Source organism: Podarcis pityusensis (assembly GCF_964106645.2).
Source record: "Podarcis pityusensis genome assembly, chromosome: 6".
NCBI classification, from domain to species: Eukaryota; Metazoa; Chordata; class Lepidosauria; order Squamata; family Lacertidae; genus Podarcis; species Podarcis pityusensis.
In genome coordinates this window covers 39,820,239-39,833,868 of record NC_138030.1, presented here as the reverse complement: position 1 = coordinate 39,833,868, position 13,630 = coordinate 39,820,239, and the positions used below count along the sequence as shown (strand labels likewise).

General features: G+C 42.3%; 1 protein-coding gene across 7 annotated transcripts in view; it reads left to right on the top strand.

The window, feature by feature from the left end:
- The window catches only part of SRGAP2 (SLIT-ROBO Rho GTPase activating protein 2), a 198,845-nt gene that overhangs the window by 87,723 nt on the left and 97,492 nt on the right, over positions 1-13,630 (top strand). The window contains exon 1 of one of the 7 annotated variants that reach the window (XM_081009027.1): positions 1,582-1,741. The exons of the other annotated variants lie outside the window; for them this stretch is intronic. The gene's annotated coding sequence lies outside the window, so the exon portion shown is untranslated. Of the gene's footprint in view, positions 1-1,581; positions 1,742-13,630 lie in introns of those variants that run through there. 7 annotated transcript variants of the gene reach the window in all.

The window sequence follows — 13,630 nt, the reverse complement described above, 5'->3', positions numbered from 1 at the left end:
AAATAAAACCTACATACAGCAACAGTGTTTTGTGTTGTGTAGGCTCCTATTATGTAAGTAATGGGCCCCGCCTGCTAGCCTGCTCCCTTAAATATCACATATAAAGGGCCCCATTACCTTCAGTAGCTTAGGGTCTCATCAAAGCTAAATCTGGCACTGCACACACTGCCTGTAAAATGGGGGGGGGGGACGGGGGAGCACGGCTTTGCAAGAATTCCAATCCCACCCCCACCCCGTAGGAGGAAGCCTGTACCTTGGAAGTCAAACGGAATCCGTTCCGGAAGTTCGTTCGACGTCCAAAACGTTCGGAAACCAAAGCGCAGCTTCTGATTGGCTGCAGGAGGCTCCTGCAGCCAATCAGAAGCTGCGGAAGCCCCATCAGACGTTCAGGTTCCAAAGAACGTTCACAAACTGGAACACTCACTTCCGGGTTTGCGGCGTTGAATGCCAAAATGTCTGAGTACCAAGGCGTTCGGGATCGAAGGTACAACTGTAATTTATAGGCAATGTGCACAAGAGAAGTCCCTCTAGCAGTGGATCTGCAGAAAGCAAGGGGGAGAAACATGCATTTATGATATGAGTTACTGCTTTAGTGTGACAGCATCTGCTCCCATTTACATGAAACCAGTTTACAACTCAGTGCCTGTTTACATTTGACCAGGTGCTTTTGTTACACTGCTTTAACTGAAAACAGTCTACACCTGCTGAATTTTTATGTTACTTTTAATTGTATTGTTTTATCACAGATGTGCTTGCTGTGGGGACTCTTTTGGGCAGAGAGGCAGCATATAAATTTAATAAATAGCACGCTTTCATATAAAGTAATGTCCATGTGCAATTAAAGATGCATGCATAAGAAGGTATTTCCCAAATGGGGACAAAAATGACATATCCTGGAAGGGAGAAGGCTGGTCACTGTATCTAGCTTACCAGATTCGAAAAGCTCATTCTGATTCATTTGGGGATAGTTTCCAGATGCACAAAGTGCTGGAATTGAAGCTGGGTTGTGACAAATTGCAAAGGGCGCGTTTCAGTCGAGAGATGAGCCGCTGCATTCTGCACCCGCTGGAGCAAAGCCCCCTTTCAAGGATAGTTAGAAGAGAAGCCTGCCACTATAATCTACCCTTCTGGCTACATAGGCCTGTGTAGCTGTGATAAGGTCTGTGTGAGGCACAGTCACAGCCTGTGGTCATTTTCTCAGAGCCTGGAAGATGCATCCTGTCACAGCTATTGTCTGTGAATCCTGACATCGCAACAGATCCCATAAAGAAGGGTCCTGCCTTTTTATGGACTTCACAGCAAAAAGCAGCTGTGACTTTTCTGTGAAATGTGTGGAAGTAGGTAGCCCAGCCCTCCAGTGAGAAATGTGCAGGCCACAACAAATCCTCTTGTCTCTTCCTGCAAGATTCTTCTTGTTTTGAAGGGAAGGTCTTACAAGGATGGTGCAGGCATGCTGCCTGTCAGGCTCTGGCATGTTTGTCTGTAATATGATTAACTTCCAAACTTCCAGAAGCAATTTATATTTGGGGTTTTTTTTGAAGCTTTTCAGATGTATGTCGTTCTCAGCCTGGGCTGTCAAGTTCTGCTGCTGTTGCAAGAAGCCTGCAATATGGTCTGACTTAATCTAATTAAGTTTTTTCTCTTCCTATCTCACGATGAAGAGATCCTTTTCAGGGCTGTGATACGAGGAAGGGTCTCATTTGTTTGAGCAGTGGATGGAAGCCTGCCAACCACTTCAAAGGTATCTTTGCTGATAAGGGAAGTCAGGTTTGTTGCCAAAGCCAACGGTTTGAGTGGTGTCTGAGATACGAGTGTGTTGCTAACATCTCTGACCGGCTGCTAGGGGGGCTTTAGTGCCCTCCCAAGGCCTCTCCTTAAAATGCTTGCTGAGTGGCTACAAGCAGCAATATTTTGGGGGGGCATTCAAGATGGAAGTGATTCTGGAACTACTTCATGCAACAAGGGAATAAGAAAATGGGGTGGATTTAAATGCCAAGGAGCAACAGGCTGAAGTCAACTAAGTCACTGTGTGAGTGGAATGACTTCTGCAACAAAACTTGCATCCACCCTCACATATCCCAAAATCTGCTCTGGCAGAAGTTCCGTTGTGTAAGTGGAAGTTGTTCTACTTACAAAATTACTTGGCTGGAGACAACCCAAAGATTTGCAGGTACAGTGGTATCTCGGGTTGCATACGCTTCGGGTTACATACGCTTCAGGCTACAGACTCCGCTAACCCAGAAATAGTACCTCAGGTTAAGAACTTTGCTTCAGGATGAGAACAGAAATCGTGCAGTGGCAGTGCGGCGGCAGTGGAAGGCCCCATTAGCTAAAGTGGTCCTTCAGGTTAAGAACAGTTTCAGGTTAAGAACGGACCTCCGGAACGAATTAAGTACGTAACCAGAGGTACCACTGTACTTTGTGTTGAAGTACCTGCACGCTGAGAGCCAGTGTGGTGTACTGGTTAAGAGCGGTGGACTTGTAATCTGGTGAACCGGGTTTGCTTCCCTGTTCCTCCACATGTAGCTCCACATGTAGCTGCTGGGCCAGTCATACTTCTCTGAAGTCTCTCAGCCTCACTCACCTCACAGAGTGTTTGTTGTGGGGGAGGAAGGGAAAAGGAGAGTGTTAGCCACTTTGAGACTCCTTAGGGTAGTGATAAAGCGGAATATCAAATCCAAACTCTTCTTCTTCTTCTTGAAAAAACAAGTTTCTCACTATATGTGGGTTGTACATAAGCCCCTGAATGTTTAACAGAGCTGGGCCAGCCATTAGGGAGGCTGAGACCACTGCCTTAGGCACCAGGAGCCCCCCCACCAGGTAGCACTCACACTGGCGACCTACCTGCCCCACCACTTCCGTCAGCGACGGAGAAGCACCACCTCCATTGGCGCCAATTTTTTGCAAGATCATGTCACTTTTGGGTGAGATCTCACCCCAAATTGGCACCACCTTGTCAGAAATCAGCGCTGATGGCAATGGCGCTTATCCGTCAGTGGCAAATGTGGATGTGCAGAGGTGTAAGGAGCAGCTAGGTGGTAGCGGCAGAGCAGGGTGGCCCTTCCCTTTTCGGACCGGGCAGTGGAACATGATTCACCACCCTTGATGTTCAGCAGTTGGAATCTGCCACTTCAGGAATTCCTGGTTTGGGAGCATCATATCCCAGTCCTATGAGAATCTATCTGTTTTTGTTTAATTCTGACTACAGAATTGGCCTTTGCTTGCAACGCAGACTGGTATTGTTTTATCAAATTGGTTGTGTGAAAATATAGGGCCAATTCGGACTGTCGTAGCTCAGCTTATTAAGGCAAGATACGCACGAGCCTTGCGAACAGATCCCTTTTGTCATGGCTCATGAGCAAAGGGTGCCTCTAGTTTACCACGGTTCTGAAACTGGTTCAAGTGAAATGGGAATCTATGGTTAGAGATTTCCAGGTTTAATTGTGGCTTGCAGTAAAGGGAGGAGAAATAGCTCTTTGCATGGGTATGTGAATATCTCAGCTCAGTATTGTGCAGGGGGGTGGGGGCACATGCAAAAATAAACTGGACCAGCATTATTTGGCTCTGCTAAGAACGGCACTGGTCGTACATTTCTACTATTTTGTGATTCTACAACCCCTCTGGAACCATGTTCCCACATGTGAAAGAAAATAAATAAATAAAGAAGCATAGAAGCCTTAGCATATAAGGGAGAAGGCTAGGTTACAAGCTCTTCTTGCTTCAGTTAGCTCTCTAAGGGAAGGAGGAGGGAGTGGGGGGGGGGTTGGGTTGGGTGTGGGAGCATTCAAGCATTGGCTGCCATGTATTCAGCCCCAGGAGAGAAAGCACCATATGCCTGAACAAGCAGGCTGACTCAAAGTTCTCTTAGGATACATGCTCTTCTTTTTAAGGGGATTCTACATAAATCTGTGGATGCTGTTCCGTTCCATAGCAGTGACCACATTCCATGAAAATTGTGCCGTTCCAAAACTGTGGAATCTATAGCACTTTAAGAAAAACAACAAAGTCTTTGCTTTCAAATAGAAATAATAATCTGATGAGAGGGGATTGCAAGCCTTAGTCAAAATAATGCAGAGATTGGCACTTCTAGGGAAGAATACATTGTTTCTGCCTTGCCTATAACTAATTATATTACATTTCCCTGTATGAATTCTAATGAAGTTGAGGTGTGAGCCCTACACATTGGCTCACGTTGAGTTCTGATTCTCTCCTTGCAAATCTCAGGAGGGTAGGGTGCTTTGATATTGCTTCCATTCTTCTTTTGTCAGGTTTCTTTTGATTTCTTGCTTTTCTCTTTGTGCAGTACATATCTTTGATTCCTCTGTATTTTGAGCTTTGAGTGTGCTCCTTTTTAACTCTCTTCTGTTTAAATTTATTATTTTCAGATAAAACAGTGTTATGAAACCAAGCCCAGTCCTTGGCTTCCTACCCCCTTCTAACTATTCTGTTTTCCTTTAAGTTTCTGTGTGCGCTCATAATTCTCTGCATGGCGACACCATCATATTTTTAGCAAGATTTCCAGATCTTCTCCTGCTGATGTTATTTACACATATGGCCTCTTTTTACGGAAGAGACCCTTGTAATTTAGTCTCCTTCATCGCCACTCCTTGCCAATTGCGATAGAAGAGAGAGATGTCTCTGAGTCAAACCAATTTTGACATGTTTTATGAATCTCTTACGTGTGTAGCAGTTTTTGGCATGAAGCAGCAAGCTATGCGTTCGTATTTCAGCTCATTAAAGAATTTTGTGTTGCACATGAAATAGGGTCTGCCTGCTAGACAGAAATGATGTACTCCGGAGGTTAACAAATCTGTATTACCTAACCATGTAGCATTCCCCTCCCCCCCCCCTTTTCTGTTCTGGCTAGTTTCTGAACAGACAAATTTTCTTCTGGTTCCTTTAGCTCCTTAACTGCAGCTTAGAGTAACAAGAAGAGAAATCTGAGAACTGAAATGTTTAAACAGCCTTCTTCTTGATTCTGTGCAATTTATTTTTATGTGCAGCTGGCCTCTTTAGGCATATTATCAGCTGAGGTGAAAGGTAAATGTTGAGATAGTGCCAAGAAATACAGATCTATATTATATATATCTGTGAGGAAACTAAGCTAATCTCCTAAGTGTGCTTTTCTCTGCATCCTTTTCCTTTGCTGAAGTCTTCTAGGGCAGTAGAATCTTTCTTCCCATGACATGGTTTCCTCTATATGCTCATCCAGTGGCTTAAGTTCATTGTGAGAAGGCAACTGGGAGGTTTTCTTTTCTTGCTGTTGCAAGAATCTGTGAGGCTGTGACGTACTTGCTGGACATCATTCTAAACTCTTGTCCCCTTTGCCACTAAGGAATTGTGTGCAGCTCTGAATTGTACTTCGGAGTCCTGTTCTTCTTTCTCACTTCCACTTTCTTATTGCTCCTTGGAGAACCACTTGCTCTTCTCTCCTCCCTTTGCCTTATCTCTAAAAAATGAGTGAAGAAAAAAAGACAAAAATGGAGGAAGGCATCCTGTTCATGACAGCACGGTGAGGTGCATGTCTGCATGGAATCTGTGCATCTACTTCAGCTATTCCATGAGCTCCATTTGAAAAGACTGTTGTCTTAAATGTTGCAACGTAACAGAGAACAGTTTTTACTGCTTACCTGCTCAAGCGACTGGCAGTAAGGAAAGATTCTGTGACTTTCTGTGGGGCAATTTTCATGACTTGGTGTCTGTTCATGACAAGATGGATAATCAAACTTGCACATCTTCCTTTTGGTCAGCTCTGTATACTTCCAAGCCGCCCCCCCCCCCCCACTTCCAACACTAAATTTCACCTTCTGCTTTCTTAGTTTTAGTTCAAAGGATGGTTGACAAGGGATGCTTTCACTCACCTTGGTGGTGGTAAGGAACTTCCTAATGACAAGGAAGTAGCTTTCATGGGCTGTTTGCTCCACCAGCCAAATGCTTGTACAAATAAGGGATTCCCCCTGCAACTAATATTTAGTCTGGAATTGCTTCCCCATACTTCTTTGCTTTGATCCTCTTTGGACATCATTAACATTATTTCATAATAAAAGACTTGGAAATTGAAGGGTTTTTTGCCATATGTAAATACATTAACCGAACTGATTAAATCTATTTAGTCAATATTTTTTTAAGCTTCCCCTCTCTTATGGATCCTTTTACTGACATCTACTCTAGTTGTTAATTCACAAAAGTTTACCGCTTTGTCACCTCTATCCAATGATCCACTTCAGTCATATTTGTTTTTTTTTTTTTATAGAAATTTATTGGGTTTTACAAATAGCAATACACATAATAACCAATGTAACATATATCTTGACATAATTTCACATTTTCTTTGGACTTCCTCACATCTCCCGCTCCCACTTTCATCGTTATAGCATTTTGTCAGCAATTTATTATCTTATTTGCAATCTTATATCCCTTCTATGCTTCATAATCTTCTACTCCTCAAAAAGAGTTATATTTTCTCAATCTCACTTATTTTCTTAAAATCATCTAAGTTTAGTGGTGCTCAGTTATATTGATCTAGCATCCTGTTTAGCATTCACTCAAATTGCAATATTTTTGTAAATAGTTCTTAAATTTCTTCCAATCCTCCTCAATCCTCTCTTCTCCCAGGTCTCGAATTCTGCCGGTCATCTCGGCCAGTTCCATGTAGTCTATCAGTTGCATCTGCCATTCTTCCAGTGTGGGTAGATCTTGAGTTTTCCAATGCTTTGCAAGTAGTATCCTTGCTGCTGTTGTTGCATACATAAAAAATGTCTGGTCCTTCTTTACCACCCCTTGGCCGACAATACCCAAAAGAAAGGCCTCTGGTTTCTTAATGAAGGTATATTTAAATACCTTTTTCAGTTCATTATAAATCATTTCCCAGAACGCCTTCACTTTAGGGCATGTCCACCATAGGTGGAAGAATGTTCCTTCACACTCTTTACATTTCCAACACTTATTGTCAGTCAGGTGGTAAATTTTTGCAAGTTTGACTGGGGTCATATACCATCTATATATCATTTTCATTACATTTTCTTTCAAAGCGTTACATGCAGTAAATTTCAATCCAATACTCCACAACCTTTCCCAGTCCTCAAACATAATGTTATGCCCAATGTCCTGCGCCCACCTTATCATAGCCGATTTAACCATTTCGTCTTGTGTGTTCCATTTTAACAGCAAGTTATACATCCTTGAAAGTATCTTACTCTTAGGTTCTAACAGTTCTGTTTCTATTTTCGATTTCTCCACCTGGAACCCTAATTTCTTATCATTTTAAAAAACTTCTTTAATCTGAGCGTAATGTAACCAATCTCGCACTTTATCCTTCATTTTCTCCAAACTCTGCAATTTCCAATTGTCTCCATCTTTTTCTAGAATTTCCCAATATTTTGGCCATTTGGCCTCCATATTGGGTCTTTTTCGGGCCTTAGCTTCCAAAGGTGAAAGCCACCTTGGGGTCTTATTTTCCAGCAAGTCTTTATATTTTGTCCAGACATTAAACAGTGATTTTCTGACAATATGGTTCTTAAAGGCCTTATTTGCTTTAACCTTGTCATACCACAAATATGCATGCCATCCGAAAGCATTGTTAAACCCTTCCAAATCCAACACATCAGTGTCTTCAAGAAGTAGCCAGTCTCTTAGCCAGCAAAACGCTGCGGCTTCATAGTACAACTTTAAGTCTGGCAGGGCAAAGCCCCCTCTTTGTTTTGCATCAGTTAATATCTTAAACTTAATTCTGGGCTTTTTGCCCTGCCAGACAAACTTAGAAATATCTCTCTGCCACTTCTGAAAGCACTCCGTCTTGTCCAAAACCTGAAGTGTTTGAAATAAAAACAGCATCCTTGGCAATACATTCATCTTAATAGCAGCAATTCGGCCTAACAAAGAAAGTTTCAATTTTGACCAACTATCTAAGTCTCTCTTAATTTCTACCCAACATTTTTCATAATTATCCTTAAATAGACTTAGGTTTTTTGCTGTTATGTTTACCCCTAGGTACACTTCAGTCATATTTGTGAACAGGGTATGCAGATAAACCATCTTCCCATAACTTCTGAGTTCTTGTACTAACTTTGCTATGTAGAGCTATAGGGACTTTGGTCATGAAAGGTGCTGGTGGCTCATCCTGTTTTGTGTTGTATTTGATAAAAAGTGAAAATCTATAAAATGCAGGAGACATTTTCAAATGATCAATTAAACAATTTTGTAATATTGGCTTGCTGAAGGGTATAATTCTCATAAAAGGTTGTATTCAGACCTTTTGCTCTATAAGACTACAAATAAGATTGGCAGAAAAGATTCTGAACTGCATTAAACAAGTGCATAAGAAGTGAAGAGACCAGAAATTTAAGACTCTAAATTCTCTGAAACTTTAGAATTGGAGAGATCCTAGATGTCACTTAATCTGCACCCTTCAGAAACTCAGATATAAGCATTTTTCTGTCTGACATCTGTGTTTTGAAGAACCTATGATCATGGTAACAGGCTCTGTATCTAATTGCTAATTAAGTACTGGGAGATAGTTCAATTGTTGAGCTTTTTATTAAAAAAAGAGTCATTGCTGCAATCTAAGTAAATGAAGATTCCAATGGCTAAGAGCCATATGATTGCTAGTCCAACAAGGGAGTATTGTAGTTTGGAAATGAACTGCAGGCTTGGAAGGAGGGTAATCAGATTGTCTTGGAACCACAGTTAACTGTTTTGAAACTTGCAGTCTAGGTGCCTAGGGCTATATGAGGAAGTGGTCATCTGTAGCCCTCTCAGCCATGTGCTAAGCCAGAACTGTGTGGTCACCCCCACTCACCCATAGTGCAGTTAAAAACAGGTATATTTTAAGCATTGATCCCAGTTGTCTGAATCTACTCCTGATATCTGGGGTAGAGAAATTATTCAGTGTGTTTTTAGATGATTTAAGCATGTCTTTCACATGGTTTCCAGTGCTCCATATCAGTTTTAGGTATTATTTTATAAAGATGTTTTGCTCCAGGCTAGTCACTGTACAACTCAAGGATATCGTTAAATGATTTGCTATAGTTCAAAGTCTGGAAAGATAATTCCTGTCTGTGGTTTGGGTGAGTTGCTAGAATCAGCTCTTCTTAGTGTGGAAAATGAACTGCCCATGCTGCATTTCCATTTACCTTCCCTATATTTATTCACAGAACTGATGTTGATCACTTTAAAAGCATTTTGCTTGGTGTTTGCCAGACTTTGCAATGGATTAGATTCAGGTCATCTAAGAAATGGGCAAGAGCAGCTTGAGGATGGCAGGTTGGTCATCCAACTGCGGTGCCTGCAGCCATCCATGTCAAGATAATATTTTCCTAGCGGTTTGAGAAAGAGCATCAGCGAAGGTAGGGTGCATGAACCTGTCATGAGTGGCACTGAAATTGTGCAAGATGGAGTATAGGGCATTACTTCCAATACTTCACAGGCCTTTGCAGGCAGCTGGCAAAGTGGGCCATCTATTGAAGCCATATCCATGCTTCCATTTCATTTTGAAAGGCAAAGCAATATTGGTAGTTTCACGGAGAATCTGATGACTGAGACTTGACAGCGTTTAAGATGACAGGAAAGAGTTATTTGGAAGCCAAATTTGTGAGCCAAAGAATTATACAGTAGTGTTGTTTTGACCTAGAATGGAGGTGAACTAGTTTGTCATAACTGAGGAGAAATGCACCTCACCATTATACGAGATTAAAATCTAGATTGTAGTGAAATTTAGGAATGGCACTCGGTTAGCGTGAAAGAGTCCCTTTTACTTCATTGGTTAGAACAAACTGCAGCTGCTTAATTGCTATGTAGTTGCCTTTAAAAACCAAGCCTCTACAGGTAGGCCTCTATAGGTAAATGTTGCTGGCCCTCTTGCAAGTCATTGTTCTAGCCTGAACATAGGATAGATAGTCTGACTCAGGAACATAGAGAACTATTGGCCCATCTAGCTCAGTACTGTGTGCAGGGCTGGCTCTGCTGCAGCCAAAGGGGTGTGTGTGTGTAACAATCTAGTTGGTGGCCAGGGGCGAAAGGAAATTGAGGCAGGATCACGCAGAGGATGGGGATGTAACCATCTAGTTGTCTTGGCAATGAGGATGTGGCGGTGAGTGGCAGTCCGCTTGCCAAAGCAATGGCAGATTCTTCCCAATGCTGTGATATTTGTTGTTGTTGTTGTTGTCGTCATCTATCCATCCATCTTGAGAGACAACGGAGTACACCTCCGGGGGCAAAGTCAAAGTACCGTGTTAGCAGCACCAAAGTGACCTCCCCAGGACGCAAGCCTGGGCAGTGGATATGGAAGCCTAGGGCTGCCCAGACAATGAGACCCGCCCCCCCTCAGCTTCCCTGATGGTGGTCCAAAGGAAAGAAGAGCAATACGTTAGGCACCAGCTTGGCTGCAGGAGTTTCTGGAAGGAGTCATACAAGGTGCCATCTAACCATCTTAAAGACTCCACACCTGATTTGTGTAGGGTTTGCTCCTTGAGCCTTTTCTTCCCCCAAAGATATCCCGCAAGGCAGTGGGGGTTTATACACCCCTACTTGGACTATGTGCTGCGCATTAGGTGGGAACAGGTGGCACGTGAAGCCTTGGGGCCAAACCAAAGGGACTGGGCAACTGCCGACAAGGGATGTCAAACCCACCCACCCCCCTTCAGAGTCTGACAGAGTGCCAGGAGCCCAGGGAACAGGAGAGATTATACAGGGGTGATTGTGAAACTGTTACCTCAAATGAGGCCATAGCACACATCCGGGGCCCATTGCCATGTCCCTTGCTTAGCTTTAGAAGCAAGCCTTCGGACCATACACATATGCTTGGTTTGCCATGTAAAATGTACTTTCTGCATCAATACACTTTTATGTCTAAAGTTATTCTCTAGGTGCATTTTAATGTAGCTCAGTTTAGTTATTAGAAAATACTAATAAGAGACAATTGAGGTTCTTGAATGAAAATGCATTTCAATTTTTATTTTCCATAGTGTAAGCATTCAAAATAAGTGGTGCTGGGGACCCCTAAAATCTCTCTAATCCATAGATGATACTGGTAGTTGGTGGCTTGGTATTTCTGCCTTTTAAAGTCTGGATAGAGAGCGACTCAGAATTTGTAACTATATTGATTGTATGGACAAAAAAGTAGCAAAAGGACTACCTAATTTCCCTGTTGATACATGAAAAATGAACAAAATATCATTTTGACTTCCGTTTTTAGCAACAGAGTAGACCATGCTGATTTTTTAAAGTAGTTATTTTGAAGCAACAAGCTGTGTCTTCTCCCCAGGACTCTCTAACTACGTTTAGAGGGTATGTTATATTTAGGCCATAAAATGTTGACAGCGTATCTAACTTGCCTTTTTTATTAGTGCCCTAAATATTTTGAAGCTGCAGCTGTAATTTTCAGTGGAATGCGGAACAGCCAAGTAAGCATTGCCATAGATCCAAAAAATCTTGATTAAATTAGACGGAGGCTGGGTTAGGCGGGTGGGGGTGGGGTGGGGGTGGGAACAGGACAAAGAGAGCCTTGAGTAGCCTGCTGTGGTATTCTGAGAGTTAATGTTCCAGTTAACTGTGGCAGTGACCTACGGCTCTGCACGTGATTCATGCACAGACCCAAAGGTAGCAAGCAAAAGACTGCGTGAGTGTGCCTATGTGTGAGATCGGAGGAGGCAGTGTGTGTGTTTTCATGCACACATTTGTGGCTACTTTTGCTTTTCTAGTCCTTTTTGATGGGGGGGCGGTGTGTTACACTAAGGCAGCAAGAAAGTAAGATATTGATCTTGAGGCAAGGCAGCCATGTAATAGTTTGCCCTTCAGCCAGCGTTGCTTTCTTAATGCTAAGCATATGGACCTGTTAGGCTGAAGTTTAAGTTTTTCTGCTCTACTATGTAACTCTTTCATGACCTCCAAGCAGTGGTCATCTGCAATACATGTACAGCTGAATTTGCGCTTGGTTCAGTTAGAAGGGTCTTTGTGTGCCAGATTCTAAGCCTCTGTGAAATCAATCATTGTACACTGAGGTGGGAAACCTCACAGCTGAGGACCACATCTCCAGGCCTCCCCATCCAGCCCTCCCCCTGGAACAAACAAACAAAGTGCTTTTGACTTCCTGGAATGTGCTCAGTGGAAAGTGGTGTGTGTGTGTGTGTGTGTGTGGAAACTTCTGCGTTTTGTGTGACTGGAATATAGCTTCTTGTGCAAATGAGCATTAAATAAATTGTCTGGTCCACTTTTGCTTCTGGCCCCACACATTACTGGCATGTGGCCCCCCCAGAAGGTCCCCTTGTGTGTGAGAGGGGGTGTTGATTGTTGGACTGAAAAAGCTCCCCCACTTATGTTTCCTTTCATAGAATCATAGAATTGTAGAGTTGGAAGGGATCCTGAGAGTCATCTAGTCCAGCCTCCTGCAATGCAGGAATCTCAGCTAAAGCATCCATGACAGGTGGCCATCCAACCCCTGCTTTAAGAACCTCCAAGGAAGGAGAGCCCACAACCTTGCGAGGGAGACGTTTCCTTTGTTACTATAGCACTCAAATGTATCATTAAATGATGAGAGGATTGGGTACTGGCCTTTTTTCAGAATCCCTTCATGTTTGACAAATGCCCTGGAGAAGCTTTAATTGTAGCCTTACTGGCCATAGTCTTTCTCTGCTTGTGCATTTGGGTTATGATCAGCCACGTCTGGTTCCATTGCACTCTGAGACACCCAGACTCTCATCTTTACTCAGTAAATGTTTTCTGTCAACATCATTAGGCATTTCCCTTTTGTTTTTTCATTGCTTATGGCTCCATATCCTCCTAATTCAGATAGGTTTTTAGTTAGCCATTTTAAACCCCTTTTAATGAGCCTCACCCACTGGTTGTATTGGGAGTTGCTATGATTTGGAACTTCTGAAATCACATTTGCTTTTGTGACTGTGATGTTTCCTACTTGACTTTCTCTGCTACTTATAATCTCCTTTTAATTAAGCATAATCTGTCAGTTTGCCTTCCTTCCTTCCTTTTATACATTTCTTCTTTCCTCTTCAACCTGACCTTTCAGCTCAGAAACATCAAGCATTCTGATCTTCTACAGGTCCTTACAAAATTGCTCCCTGCACACATTTGCATGGTCTATAAATATCTACAAGTAGTACATGATATGGAACTAACCATGTTCTGACATGACACTGTGGATAATTACTCTGAAATGAAGCACAATAGTGAACATTTAATATATATATATTATTTAAACAATTAAGCATTAGTAGCATGAAAATATATGCACTTGAAATACCATGTACTGATCGTTACAATAAAAGCATCACAGCACCGTTCTTTCCTTAAAAGTAAGTGGTCCTATTAGAGAAGAAAGTTCCAAAGGGCTGATTGTGGCAAACTGTGGCAAGCAGTCATAAAAACAGGAAGGATAAAATTGCAAGATAAAAAAGGATAATGTTCATAATAATCTTAGAAGGCTTTAAAAAGAATGAATGGCGTAAAATATATTCCATCGTGACAAGGTTCATATTTCTACCAAACATTCCTGAATGTTGCCAAATAAACTCATATTTAGTGGCTAGTTTGGTCATATAAATCTCAAGCTGCCTCCAAGCAAAAGCAAAGTCAGAGGGGGTCCTCATCACTCCTGGTGGCACATATTTTATGAGTCAGT